Below are 13,411 nucleotides of genomic sequence, written 5' to 3'. Positions count from 1 at the left end.
GTGGTTGTCTGTTTCATATTCATTTGTATGTGGCCGGGTGGTGGGAGATGCTGAGATAGCTAAATCATCAAATCACATAATGCAATTACACCTACTTTGTTAGAGTGCTTTTCCCCCCTTCTTGCTGACAGCATTCATAGCACGTTTCACCCCAGTGCAATTAAGCTGATTAGGTAATATTAAGCCACTCAAGGTTTTTTGTTGTTGTTGTTTTTTTAATCTTGAAGTCAAATGCCATATACTGGAGGTAGGAAGTCAGTTCCCTTTGTTTCACATATATAAAACCCAGCAGTGATAATGACTATCTGATAAAAGATGGGGTCCATCCTCACAGGTATGCATAGAGACTTTGGCATCTGCTTTTTCAATTGATAATACTACTCTCTAAAAAAAAAAACTAACAGCTGAAACATTCAGACATTTGCTGAGGGAATTCTTAATTTCCAGACTTATCTCTTTACCCCACTATCCTAATTTTAAAAGAAATATGGCATTTCCACATATGGAGTAAAAATGGAAGAAAAGAAAAAATACTGAGATTAGAGTAAGGGGATCTGGCATTTCTGTGGGTGTAGCCAGGTGGCACAGTGGATACAGCATTAGATCTGGAGTCAGATATATTAAAATTAAATTTGACTTCAGATAATGCCTAGCTTTGTGGCCTTGGGTAAGTCATTTATTCTATGACTGCCTCAGCTTTCTTATCTTTAAAATGGTATAATAATAATATCTATCTCTCAAGGTTATTATGAGGTTAAAATGAGGTAAGACATTCAAAGCACTTTACAAGCTTTAAAATGTTCTATAAATTCTAGATATTGTTATTATTGGTACTCATGTGTAATAAGGTGGTGGAATTTTGATTGTCTTTAAAGATCCTTCCGGCTTGAAATCTTCTTTTATTAAGTTTGTTCCTTTCTTTGAGCTTCTGTTAAAAAGAGGGTACAAGACAGGATGGTCTCTCAGGTCTCATCTGGCTCTTTTCTTGCTACAAAGCAAGGTAAAAACAAGGCATGAGGCTGACTATTTGTTCTAGTCAGGTATCTAATATGGTGTAGTGATTCCTGTTCATTGATTTAGGAATGTGAAGTAGCATCTGTATCTTTCATGGTCACTCTGGGAAACAAAATAGAATCTGCCCTTCAAGAAAATGTCATGTGTTTCTCTGGGTCATGCCTGGCTCTTTCAAAGCAGCTCGGTGCACCTTTCCCTCTTGACTCTGCCCCTATCTCACTGTTATTCTAGCTGAATGAGATGTCTGCTCCCAGGGGACAGAGGGAGTGCAATGTCCTTTATTGTGCAGGTTTCAGTTACAAATCAGGTACCCACATGGAGTCAGAGAGCAGATGACTTTCACTACTGGCTGCTGGGTGTATTGTCAATCTTGACTAAATACCAAGTCCCGGCAGGCTTCACTAAATCTGTGTATTAGAGGAAATAACAAAGGAATTAAAGGATTTCATATGGCATCAAAACCTCATCCCCACATGCATGTTTTGTGTGACTTCCAAAAGAGGGACTTTGTTGTGCAAAGGAGGTCACCTCATTAAGAAAAGGGAGACAAATCCTGCTTCGACTTTCTTTTCTTCTGAATCTCCTTTAAAGAAAGCTGCTTTTCTTTCCTTTTTTCTCTTTTTCTCTTTCTTTCTTTCCTTACTCCCTCCCTCCTTCTTCCTTCCTTCCCTCCCTCCTTCCTGTTTCTTCCTTCCTTCCTTCCTTCCTTCCTTCCTTCCTTCCTTCCTTCCTTCCTTCCTTCCTTTCTTCCTTCCTTCCTATCGTCTACTTTCTTTCAGACTACTCCAAGGTTACCAATATTCATTATTTTGCACTGAGCTAAAGCTTTCTATCAGGATTCCTGTAATATTTGGAAAGGTTCTCAGGCCAGGAAAAAAGATTTTAAAAATCTCAAACTGGCCTATAGAGTACTACAGCTTTAGCAATTTATTTTTCTATAACATTGTGCAATGAATGTGGTATGAATGACTACTGTAGATAATTAAAGAGATGGTTAGTAAACATCTATTCAGAGAAACAGTGATTACAAAGGACCAATATATCTTCATCAAGTATAAGTAATTCCAAACTAAACCAATTTACATTTTTTTTGGCCAGGATGCTAAACTAGTACACCAGATAGAAAGATATAGATCAGACAGTAATATAATCAAATAAATTCAGAATTGCTTGGATGGTTAGAGTCAGAGTATTTTAATGGTTTAATATTAAGATGATACAAGGTCTCCAGTGGAGTACTTGGCCCTTTGCAATTTAACATTTTTTATCAGTTATATGGATAAAGGGAAATATATTATGCTTATCGTATTTGTGGATGACCCAAAGCTGGAAGGGGTAACTATCACTCTGATGACATAGTCTGGACCTAAAATGATCTTGACAGGTGAGAGCATTGGCCTTATTCTAATGAGATGAATTTCAATCGGAATAAAGGTGAAGTCTTGCACTGGGATATAACATAATCAGTTTCACAAGAATAAGATGAGAAAAACATGGATAGATAATAGTTTTTCGGGAAATTTTAGAATATCACAAACTGAGAATGCATCAGCCTTGCGATATGGCAGCCAAAAACGTTAATGCAATCTTGGGCTTTATTAAGAGAGATGTAACTTCCTAGAATAGTAGGTTATAGTTAAGTCAACTTAATATGTGCTAGCCACTGTGCTAAGGAATGGCTATACAAAGAAAAGCAAAAACAGTCCCTACTCTCTGGGAACTAGGAATCTAATAAGAGACAATATATAAATAACTACATATGGAAAAAGGTTATATAGAGTATAAACTGGAGGTAATTTTAGACAGAAGGCTTATTTTGTTTGCCTCCAGAGGGCAGAATCAAGAACAATTATTAGAGACATATTTAGGCTTGATTTCAAGAAAAAAGTCAAAACAAATAGCTCCCTAACAATTAGAACTGTGCAGAAAGGGAAATGATCTGACTCGAGAAGTGCTGGTTTTTATTTCATTGAAGGTCTTTATGAAGTTGTTGGGAAACCACTTTTTAGTTATATGATAGTAAGGATTTCTTTCATATGTGGATATATATGTTAGGCTAAATGGCAAATGAGGTGCTTTTCACCCAGAGGTGTGCTGAAAATGTTTCACTACAGGCTTTCTGAAAAAAAAAAAAATTATATATAGCAGGGAGTCAAGAAGACGTGAATTCAAATCCAGCCTCAGACATTACCTACTTGACTCTAATCACACTCTGATATTTCGTTTGTCTCAGTTTCCTCATCTATAAAATAAACTGAAGAAGGAAATGGCAAACCACTTCACTATCTTTGTCAAGAAAACCCCAAATGAGGTCATGAAGAGAAACCAAACCAACAATAAAACCCACAACAGACCTTTTAACTTTAGTCTGTATTATTGACATTTTCTCTATCACTTTCCTAAATCAAGACAATCAACAATACATTAAATTAATCTTTAATTTGGCATATTTACACTTTCTGAGTTATTGACACTCATATATATAATAGAAACAATAGGCTCTCAAAATCCAGTAAGCACTGGCTTGAGCACACCTCTGCTTCCAACTATCAAAATTATTGGTGATTCTCTGAATGAATGAAAGTTATAAAAATAAAAATTAGAGTAATTGCTGTGAAAATGTTTTAAAACCAAATATGCACACATTTACATATATACACACATATATGTATATATAAATAAAATGTTTTAAGTAATTCCAGTAACTAATATTTATATAGTGGGATGGTGGGAAAGTAAATAAACAACTATTAGAAGCCTATCTGGGCCAGACACTATGCTAAGCACTTTACAAATATTATCTCATAATAATAATAGTTGCTAATAAAAGTTAGTATTCATTTTGTACCTAAAGTGACTTGCCCAGGGTCATATGACTAGTCTGAGGCCATATATAAACTGTTTTTTCTTTCCTGACTCCAGACTTAGAGCTCTATGCACTGTGCCATCTAGAAGCTGTTTTTGATATAGTAATAAGAATAGTTGTCATTTATGTTTTTATTCATTTCATTGGTTAGTTGGCTGGTTTTATTATACCTCTGAGTTCATTCTTTTGTGGAGGTCCTAGTGAGAAACTTCCTCTACTAGGATAGATTCCTTATTTTCTGAAATTTCTAGGCTTAGAAAGTAAGATTGCTTTAATTCCTTTAGTCTGTGTTGGTGAACCTATGACACACATGCCAGAGAGGCTGCTCCCATTCCCCTCTCCACAGGCACCTGAGGACATTTCTCCCATCAACCACCCCTTTGCCCAGCAGCCCTATGGGAGAACTTCTTTCCTCCCCTGTCTGGGGTTAGGAGGCAGCTTACATGTGAGTTGCAGTTTGGACATTCTGTCTATAAAAGGCTCATCATCACTATAAAAGGTTATTCAACCAGTGTATAGCTGATGCCTAGATTGAACCCAACTTGTCAGCTATTTCTCTACTCTGTACATTTCCTTTACTCATTAGTAGTTTACAATTTAAGAAGCATTTTATATACATGAGTATTTGTAGAGTTTATATTGCTATGGAGATTTACCAAGTGTTTTTCCCACAACATCCTTATTAGGTAATCCAAGTAAGTGTCATTATCTCCATTTGTCAATAATAAGGAATGAGAGACTCAGAGCAAAGGTGCAGTTTGCTCATGGTTATATAATTAGTGAATTCCAAGAGCCTATATCACCTGGGACAAGTCAACAAGTCACCCTGGGTTTCAGTTTTCTCATTTGTAAAATTAAAACACTGAAAATGATATGGCCCTTTCAAACATCAAATTCCAGATTCTTATTATGCTAATCAATATAAGAGCCAGGAATGAACCTAGGTCTATAGAATTTGAATGAAATTATTTTCCCAATACATTTCAATCAAAACACTTTGAATTCCTTAAAAGAAAGGTATTTTTTTCAGTTCAGTTTCTAATAAATATTATTTTTATTTGGAAATAATTCATTATAACCTTTTCACTTTTTAAGAGGAAATATAACATTTTATTTTGACCACATTAACCTGGCATGAATGCTGGATATCAAATTAGCTTAGAGGAGATTTAGTCAGTTTTAATCCAGGGGATTTTTCCCCAAATCTATACAAAGGCTATAGAGGAGTAAAGTTCTACATCCTATCTTCTTTCCAAAATGTTTTTCCTAATAAGATTTATCGTGTGTTCATATGTGTATGGGTGAGCGTGTGTTTGCTTGTAGAATAAAGTGGATCATACTAAGCATTACATTCAACTTCAAAATGACGTCACTCTGATTCAAATTTCAAAAGATGTATCTAGATAATTATGATCAAGATTTTTAGAATGTGACTTGATATAAATACCACCCTATTAAAAAAATGTGCCATTGGTTCCTTACAGCTTCCTACCTTGTTCTGTTTCTTTTTAAATGTCTTAACAAGGTTGAGATTCTCTATTATGAAAGTGTGTAAAACATAGAACACAGATCTCTTTCTGAGAAGTAATTTCTAAGAATGAATAAATATAAGAATGATGTTTGAATCTTTTTTTTCCTTATCATTCGTGGTTTTATTAAAACAATCATTTTTGTGTAACTGTGAATGGCCTTAATTCATAAAAACAGTCAGTCACAAATGAAAAGTGATAACAATTTGAAGGTAAAACCCTTCCAAAATCTCACTGGATTTCAGATGAATTTGAAAACTTGTCCAAATGTATTCGTACATGCAAAGACACATACACATGCAAAACAAATACACAGATGTTCTTCAGGGATACAGTAATAATGTATGTAAAGGTACAAATGTGCTTTAGCCATAGCAATAATGTATGATGGAGAAGGAATCAAGGAGCACCTTTGTATCAACTGTGATCCATATTTGAGCCCAGCAAGAAAATGCACACTCATTCAGGAATCTGGAAATAAATATTATTCACAAGATGCTTCCTCTCTTCTTTAGAATGCCATCCCAATCACCTTTGACTGTTCCAACACATAAAATTTTATACAGTAAAACATATAGACTCCATGCTTCTAGGGATGCTTTCTAAAATAAATAGTCATTTAAAAACTTTTTTTAATAAATCATCATTGAACAAAAGGTAGAGATTATCTTAAGCAGAACTACAAAGCCTCTTTTTGAGTGAATTGATAATTTTCTTCTATGCTTACAGGCACAACATATTAAATTGTCTTACATACAGCATGTCTCAAGATTTGGGTGTGGGACTGAAGATGACTTGATACAAAAGTTTATGAACTACGGATTAAGTCCAAAGACTTTTTGGCTATAATATTGGGGCCATATGACTTTCAACCAAGAGAGAAAGGAGAGAGAAAGAGAGTGTGTCTGAGAGGGGAAAAAAAGAGTAATTACAGAACTATTTATTAAGAAACAGCAGGGTGGCTATAATCAGACTTGGAGAAAAGAGTTCCTGGATTAAAATCTGGCCTCAGATCCTTCCTAGCTGTGTGACCCTGAAGAAGTCGCTTAACCTCAGTTTCCTAACCCTTCCAGTGGTTCCCAAACTTTTATGGCCTGCTACCCCCTTTCCAGAAAAAAAATATTACTTAGCCCCCGGGAAATTATTTTTTTAAATTTTAATAGCAATTAATAATAAAAGATAAATGCACCTGTGGCCATCACCACCTCCCTTGAATTGTTGCAGCACCCACCAGGCAGGGGGCGGTAGCTCCCACTTTGGGAATCACTGCCTTATCCTGACCCCAGGGATATTTATATTAATTCTAAGATAGAAGATAAGGGTAAAAAAAAGTAGTAAGCATCTACTCAAATGTCAGGCACTGTGGTAAACCTTGGAATTGTTGATCACTCAGTGTTCAGAGGGATCTGATTCTTTGTGACCCCATTTGGGATTTTCTTGGCAAAAAATGCTATTATGTAGGGGAAAAATTTAAAGAAAAAACTATCTGACTGATCTCTTTTTTTAAAACTTTATTCAAAGAAAAGAAACCAAAACCACCAGAGTTCCCTAGCTGCAATTAACTAGAGCCTTCTCTCTTATGAATCTTCTCAGATTCAAAGGCTGCTCCCAGGTTCAGGATTGGTCCTTATATAGACCAATCTCAAGCCTGGAAGGGGGAGGAGGGGCACAGCCTCTCCCCTGCACAAGGAAATAAGGAAATAAGGGGCGTGGTTCCTCTCCTAACATGGGACTGGTCCACTCAAGACCAATCCTACACCAGGAAGTAGGGAAGGGACCCTTTGGGCATGCTGGGGAATGTAGTTTCCCCAGCCACAACACTTCAAAACCCACACTGTAATGGCTTGCCATTTCCTTTTCCAATTATTTTTCTAGATGAGGAAACTGAGACAATCTGGGTTAATACACTAGTCCAGAATTATGTAGTTGGTAGGTATCTGAGGCCTGATTTGAACTCAGAAGATCACTGTATCACCTAGTTGATACTTTCAATGCAAGCATACAACCTACCCTTGTATTCATGAAATCATAAATTCTTACTTCAGAGCTTTCTGTTCTAGATAATATCTAGATAGCACTAGAATGATAGGTACTTGGGGGCATTTCAGATATCATTTAATCTAATACACATATTTTACAAGCCACTGAGGCCTAATAAGTCAATTATTAATGCCTTGCCCAAAGTGACAACAACTAAAGACCTGAACTCATGTTTGAACTCAATCCAAGGCTCTTTCCACTACAACATTCTTCCTTGTTGGAATATAATGATTTTATTTCTAAGCATCTACAAAAGCTGGAACTCCTCCTTTATGATAAGAGCATGGCCATTCAAGATTTTGGTTTATTTTGTTTCAGTTTACACTTTTTAGAAAGCATTTGTAGAAAGGTTAGAGATTTGCTCATTTGAACTAGTATCACAAGCTTGCTTCATTCATATGAGATCCAAGACAAGTGAGGTGAAATATGCAAATATACCAATATAAAACATTTCCATTTTTATTAGAGGAAGGAAGGAATGCAAAATGATTTCAATGCTCAAAAAGAAAAAAAAAAAGAAAAAGAGAGAGCTTTAATGGGGCCTAGGGAAAGAGTATATCTTTCATAAATCGCATTAAATATTTTGTATTCAAAATTCCGGCTGTTGTAGCACATTAAATGGGTACAAATGCATCCCCTATCTAATTAGGTAACCATATGGAAGCAAGTCACATTTACATAAGCAAAAAGCAGAGGATGCAACTCCTTTGTGTTGTCTTTTTAGGTGATGTAATTTGAGCTTTGCAGAGATGGTTTCTAGGCTGGGATTGTAACTATCTTGCCTTAGGCCAGTACATTTCCTGACAATGAAATGGAAAGTGCTATTTCTGAAGACCATCTATACATGCTGTTTAGAATTACAGGACTGGGCCAGAGAAATGATGGTATGTTTGAAGCCCACAAAACATTTTTGTTTTAAAATCCTCTTAAAATTGAGTTTACCCCACTATGGATGAGCCCTGTTCCTAAGTCCTAGGGGTACAAAGAAAGAATTCCACATGTACCCTGATCCCATGTTGTTTACAACATGACATGAGAAGATATTATATAGAAATATCTATGATACAAGGCAAACAAAAAAGCTGATGAAGAAACAGAAAAGAAGGAAGAAAAGAAAGGAAGGAAGAATTTATTAAAGCCTTAGATTGTGCCAGGCACAGTGTTCAGTGCTTTATAAATATTATCTCATTTAATTCTCACGAAAACCTTGTTTATAAGAGCTATTATTATCCTCATTTTACATTTGAGAAAACTGAGTAAAATATCATTTAAGTAACTTGCCTGGGGTCATAAAACTAGTCTGAGTCTAAGATTAGATTTGAATTCATATTTTCCTCATCCGTAGTGCCATTTACCTACCACACAGGGGAATCTGAGGGAAAGCCAGAAGGCAACATGCCAGGCAGGTCACAACACTCCCAACTAAACCACCACCTCCTTTACATCCCAATATTCTGGACATAAGAAGAAATATTACTTTTACCCAGACTATTTATACTATTTCAAGTTTCCATCAAAAAAGGAGATAATCACTGCAATGAAGGGACCCAACTTCCATAACCTTGGCTTATTTCCATAAGGAGGTATACCCAAAAAACTTTTAGAGGGCCCAGGCTATGGGCCCTGCTTCCATCTCCATTCTCATATCATCATTCTGTGAAACAGACTTGTTAAGATGTGGCCAGGCTCCTCTGGGTGAGGTAGCTACAGCTACTGCAATGCCAGAAGAGAAATATTTCATTGCCAAGGTCCTTGACACTATCAAGAAGTTCAAAGTTAGAAGCTAATATATGATTTTATCAGTAGAAATAACATGAAAGAAGATGAATTAGAATATTATCAGCCACTGCAGACTGAGGACCATGAAACCTTTCTAGGTGACCTGTACGTGGAGTTTTCTATATGTATTTTCTCTTCCATTAGAAGGCGAGTTGCTTGATAGAACTGTTTAACTTTTCCGTCAGCCTCAGCTTTTAAAATTTTATTGCACTGAGTAAGATCTGAACATATTTTGTTTTTCATTATTTATTCTTTAATAAATACAAAGGAAAACGGTGAGCAAAGTTACATGAGAGGTTGAGGGAAGAAAGAATATTTTGACTTGGATGGTCCAAATGGTTTCATGCAGGAGTCAGAATATAAACTAATTAATTAGAAGGAAGGCAGAGATTTGAACAAATACATTTTGGGGCAGTCCAGTCTAAACCTTGAGAATGGATGGAACAAACATAAGGAGGTGAGAGAAAGTGGAACATGAAAAAATTTTTATATTTATATGGATAAGATGGATAAAATGGATAGATAGATAAAAAATAATATATCCAATGAATAGGAATAGGATCGTAGATTTAGAACTGAAAGAGACATTAGGGGACATTTACAATAGTCTACACCAGACATTCCCAAACGTTTTTAGCCTACCACCCCCTTTTCTGAAAAAAAATATTAATTAGCCCCCTGAACATTATTTTTTTTAAATTTTAATAGCAATTAATAGGAAAGATAAATGCACCTGTGACCATCACCACTCCCCTGGATTGCTGCAGCACCCACCAGGGGGCGGTGGTGCCCACTTTGGGAATCACTGATCTACATTCTTCATTTTGTAAATGATGAGGCTGAATTTCAGCAAGTTTGAGTCACTCAGAATACTTTTAGATCCTTACTTTCTACCTTAGACTTGATACATTTCTTTATAATTGTTTTCTGATATTTTATAATCCATGTTCTCTCCTTCCCACCTCTTTTCTCTCCCTAAGTAAGCAGGTAATGTAATATAGATTATACAAATAATATAAAAAATATTTCCATGTCTATCATGTTGTAAAAGAAGAAACATATTGCTTACACTAAAGAAAATCCATGGAGAAAAAGTAAAGAATTATATGTTTCAATTTGTATTGGGGCTCTTTATTGTATGGCAGTGGATATCTTTTTCTATCTTTTTTCTTGGAGTTGTCCTTGTTCCTTGCTTTGTTGATAATAGTTGTCATTGACAGTTGATCATCATAGCATCATAGGTTACTGTTGTTACTGTGTACAATGTTCTCCTGGTTCTTCTCAATTCACTTTGAATAACTTCATATAAGTCTTTCGGGTTACTTTGGCACTAAAATATAGAAGACTTAGCAACTAATAGTATTTATAAGTTAATGGAGAAGGAAGAGCCAAAGTGATTCTAATTTTAAAAATTATCCTTTTAACAGTAGTTATTTTTGTCAATTAACTACCCACTGTCGACAAACACTATATATCTGACACTTCTTCAATAGTAAATATATAAATATCATTTGAAGTCATAGAGCCTTTACATTAAAAATGAATCCAATCCTTGGTAATGTTGTAATTTTATATAACAACTGGCTATAGAAAAATAAAATTGTGAATAATAATTCATATGTTTCAGAGGGTTTATTGAGGGGACTGGAGAATAATGGGTAATTATTTAAATGTCAAGTTGGTCATTGAATTAAACTTGCTATAAATTTGATAAAAATACATGATTCAAACTACACCACGCACCTAGATGAGCAAAGCATTAAGTATGTGGGAAGAGGCCTTGATTGTTGGATTTAGAACTTGAAAGACCATAGTGTTTTCTAATTTTGCCCATTTTTCTATAGATAAGCACATTCAAGCCCAAGAAAAGTTGGTCTTGATCAAATAAAGTAGCATACCTGGAATTTGAATATAGGTTGACTGATTTAAAATCTGGTTTACTTTCTTCTCTACCATAATCCATCTAAATACTAAGGACATTAATTTTACAGGTAGACAATGAAGCAAGACCAGAAACAAGCTGATCAGGCTCAGTAGCATGTGGAAACTGTCCAATATTTCAGGGATTCCAGATTTCTCTTTGTTGCAGACGACTATGTCTTTAACATTACTATATGCCATGTGACTTTAGATTATAGAACATGACCTTAGAAGAATCTTCCATCGAGAGGTTATGAGAAAATATCGCCAAGAATCACATAAAATGAGGTTATGAAATGGTTGTCATCTATATCCTTGAATGCAATATTCATGCTAATGATATCATGGGTTCAGGAAGTACACATGTTCAAATCAATAGATATTTATGATCCTTGCGACCCTACAGCTACCTATGTCACTACTTTAAACCCTAGACTACAATTACCCGGATTCCATTAAAATGATCTTTTATTATTTTTTCTCTCTAACATGCACATCCAAGTTGTTACTGAGTCTTATCAATTCTTTGTGTCAAACAATAGGTCTTATGGACACATTGCATAGATTTAAATCTAATTGGGAACTATTTTACAAAATAAATAAAAATAAAACAAAACATATATAATGCTGCGTGATCTTCTAAATCAACATGTGGCCCCAGAAATCCTTATGTATAGTTTAGTTGCCCTCATTTCTATTTGAGATTAATACCAATGCTAAATGACAAATGGATGAGGAGGAAATACATTTCAGGCTATGGCATGGAAATGATTTAGAATATACGAATTCAGGAATATCTTGGTCAAGATGGCTAAAAAGTAGAATGTGCAAAGAGGAATAATATGAAATATGACAGGAAAATTAGGGGAAGGAGTTATTGCTAAAGGTTTTTATTTGTTTGGTTAAGGTCTTTATATTTGACCCCGAAGTGTTAGGGAGTCACTATGGATTTTGAGTGCTGGAATAACATGGCAGGAATAACATGTGATAAAGGATTATTAACTTGGAAGTTGGAATGGATGATGGATTAGAGAGAGGAAAAGCTGGAAGCTGTCTGTGGTAGCTCAAACAAGAACTGATAAGGGTCTAGAAACTTAATAACTGTATGAGGTCCTTAATTTAGTTTATACTTGTTTATCTGTATAAATTAGTATACACACACACACAAACACAAACACACACACACCAGGAGAAAATAAGGTACTTCATGGAATTGTACTATAATCAAGAAAATATTAAATGTGGAATCAAAAGACCTTGGATAGGACATCATCTATGTGCAGTCACTTTCTCTTTCTACACTAGGCATGTTTCCTCTTTTTTTTTGTAAAATAGAGGAGTTAGACTACTAGGTAATATATATGGTCCCTATTACTCTAATTCTGAAGCTATGGCTATGTTTCATTTTATATTTGTATTCTAAGCACCTAGAACAGTTCCTTACATAGTCTAGGTTTAAATAATTGTCTACGAATTGTATTGTGGGAGGGCCTAGGAACTAAATACCATTTATAATGTTTTTCAGTATAGATAAATGTGTGAGGGATTTTTAACTAACCAACTTCTGAATGAACTTCTAGAACATGCCTCATTTATTGTTTTGGGACTGCCTCCATGTTCTCATTCCTAGGCATTTTATTTATGTACAGGCTCTCTCCCCATCCAGATTGTAAATTCATTGTTGCAGGAGTTTGGTCTTATCTTTCTTAGGTATTCCCTTGCCCTTGAGTTTCCAGTATGTAGTAGCTATACAAGAAATGATTTTTGTTTCATTCCTAATGCATATGCTATATTACGTTGGGGTTTCTTAGCGTGGCCGGACTATTACTTTGTATTTTCCAAATGACTCATATTACTGCATCTTTTCTTTGATATGGAGATCATTCCACCATTAAATTCTTATTCTCATACCTTTTCATGGTATGGGATTTATCTTAGGTTCTCATAGTCAATACTAATAGATAGCAAATTCTGGAAGATCCTGCCAAAATGGGGGGAAAAGGTAAAAAAAAAACCTTATAGTCTAGTGTAGACTAAGAAATCAAAAATACATCTATGGTGTGCAGACCAGCCTAATTACATGCGGGTTGAAATATCTTTAGAACACTGGGAACCAAAGAATGTATTTATTTGGTGATAGTAACTCATGAAGTTTTAAATATGGTACATTTATTTCTAGCACAGAGAAAAAGTAAGTTTTAATTCCTTAGAAAATTAATGATAAATATACATATTTAATATTTTAGTATTAATATTTAACTTA

Source organism: Gracilinanus agilis, chromosome 2, assembly GCF_016433145.1.
Source record: "Gracilinanus agilis isolate LMUSP501 chromosome 2, AgileGrace, whole genome shotgun sequence".
In the NCBI taxonomy this organism is placed as follows: domain Eukaryota; kingdom Metazoa; phylum Chordata; class Mammalia; order Didelphimorphia; family Didelphidae; genus Gracilinanus; species Gracilinanus agilis.
This window is presented reverse-complemented; position numbering follows the sequence as displayed.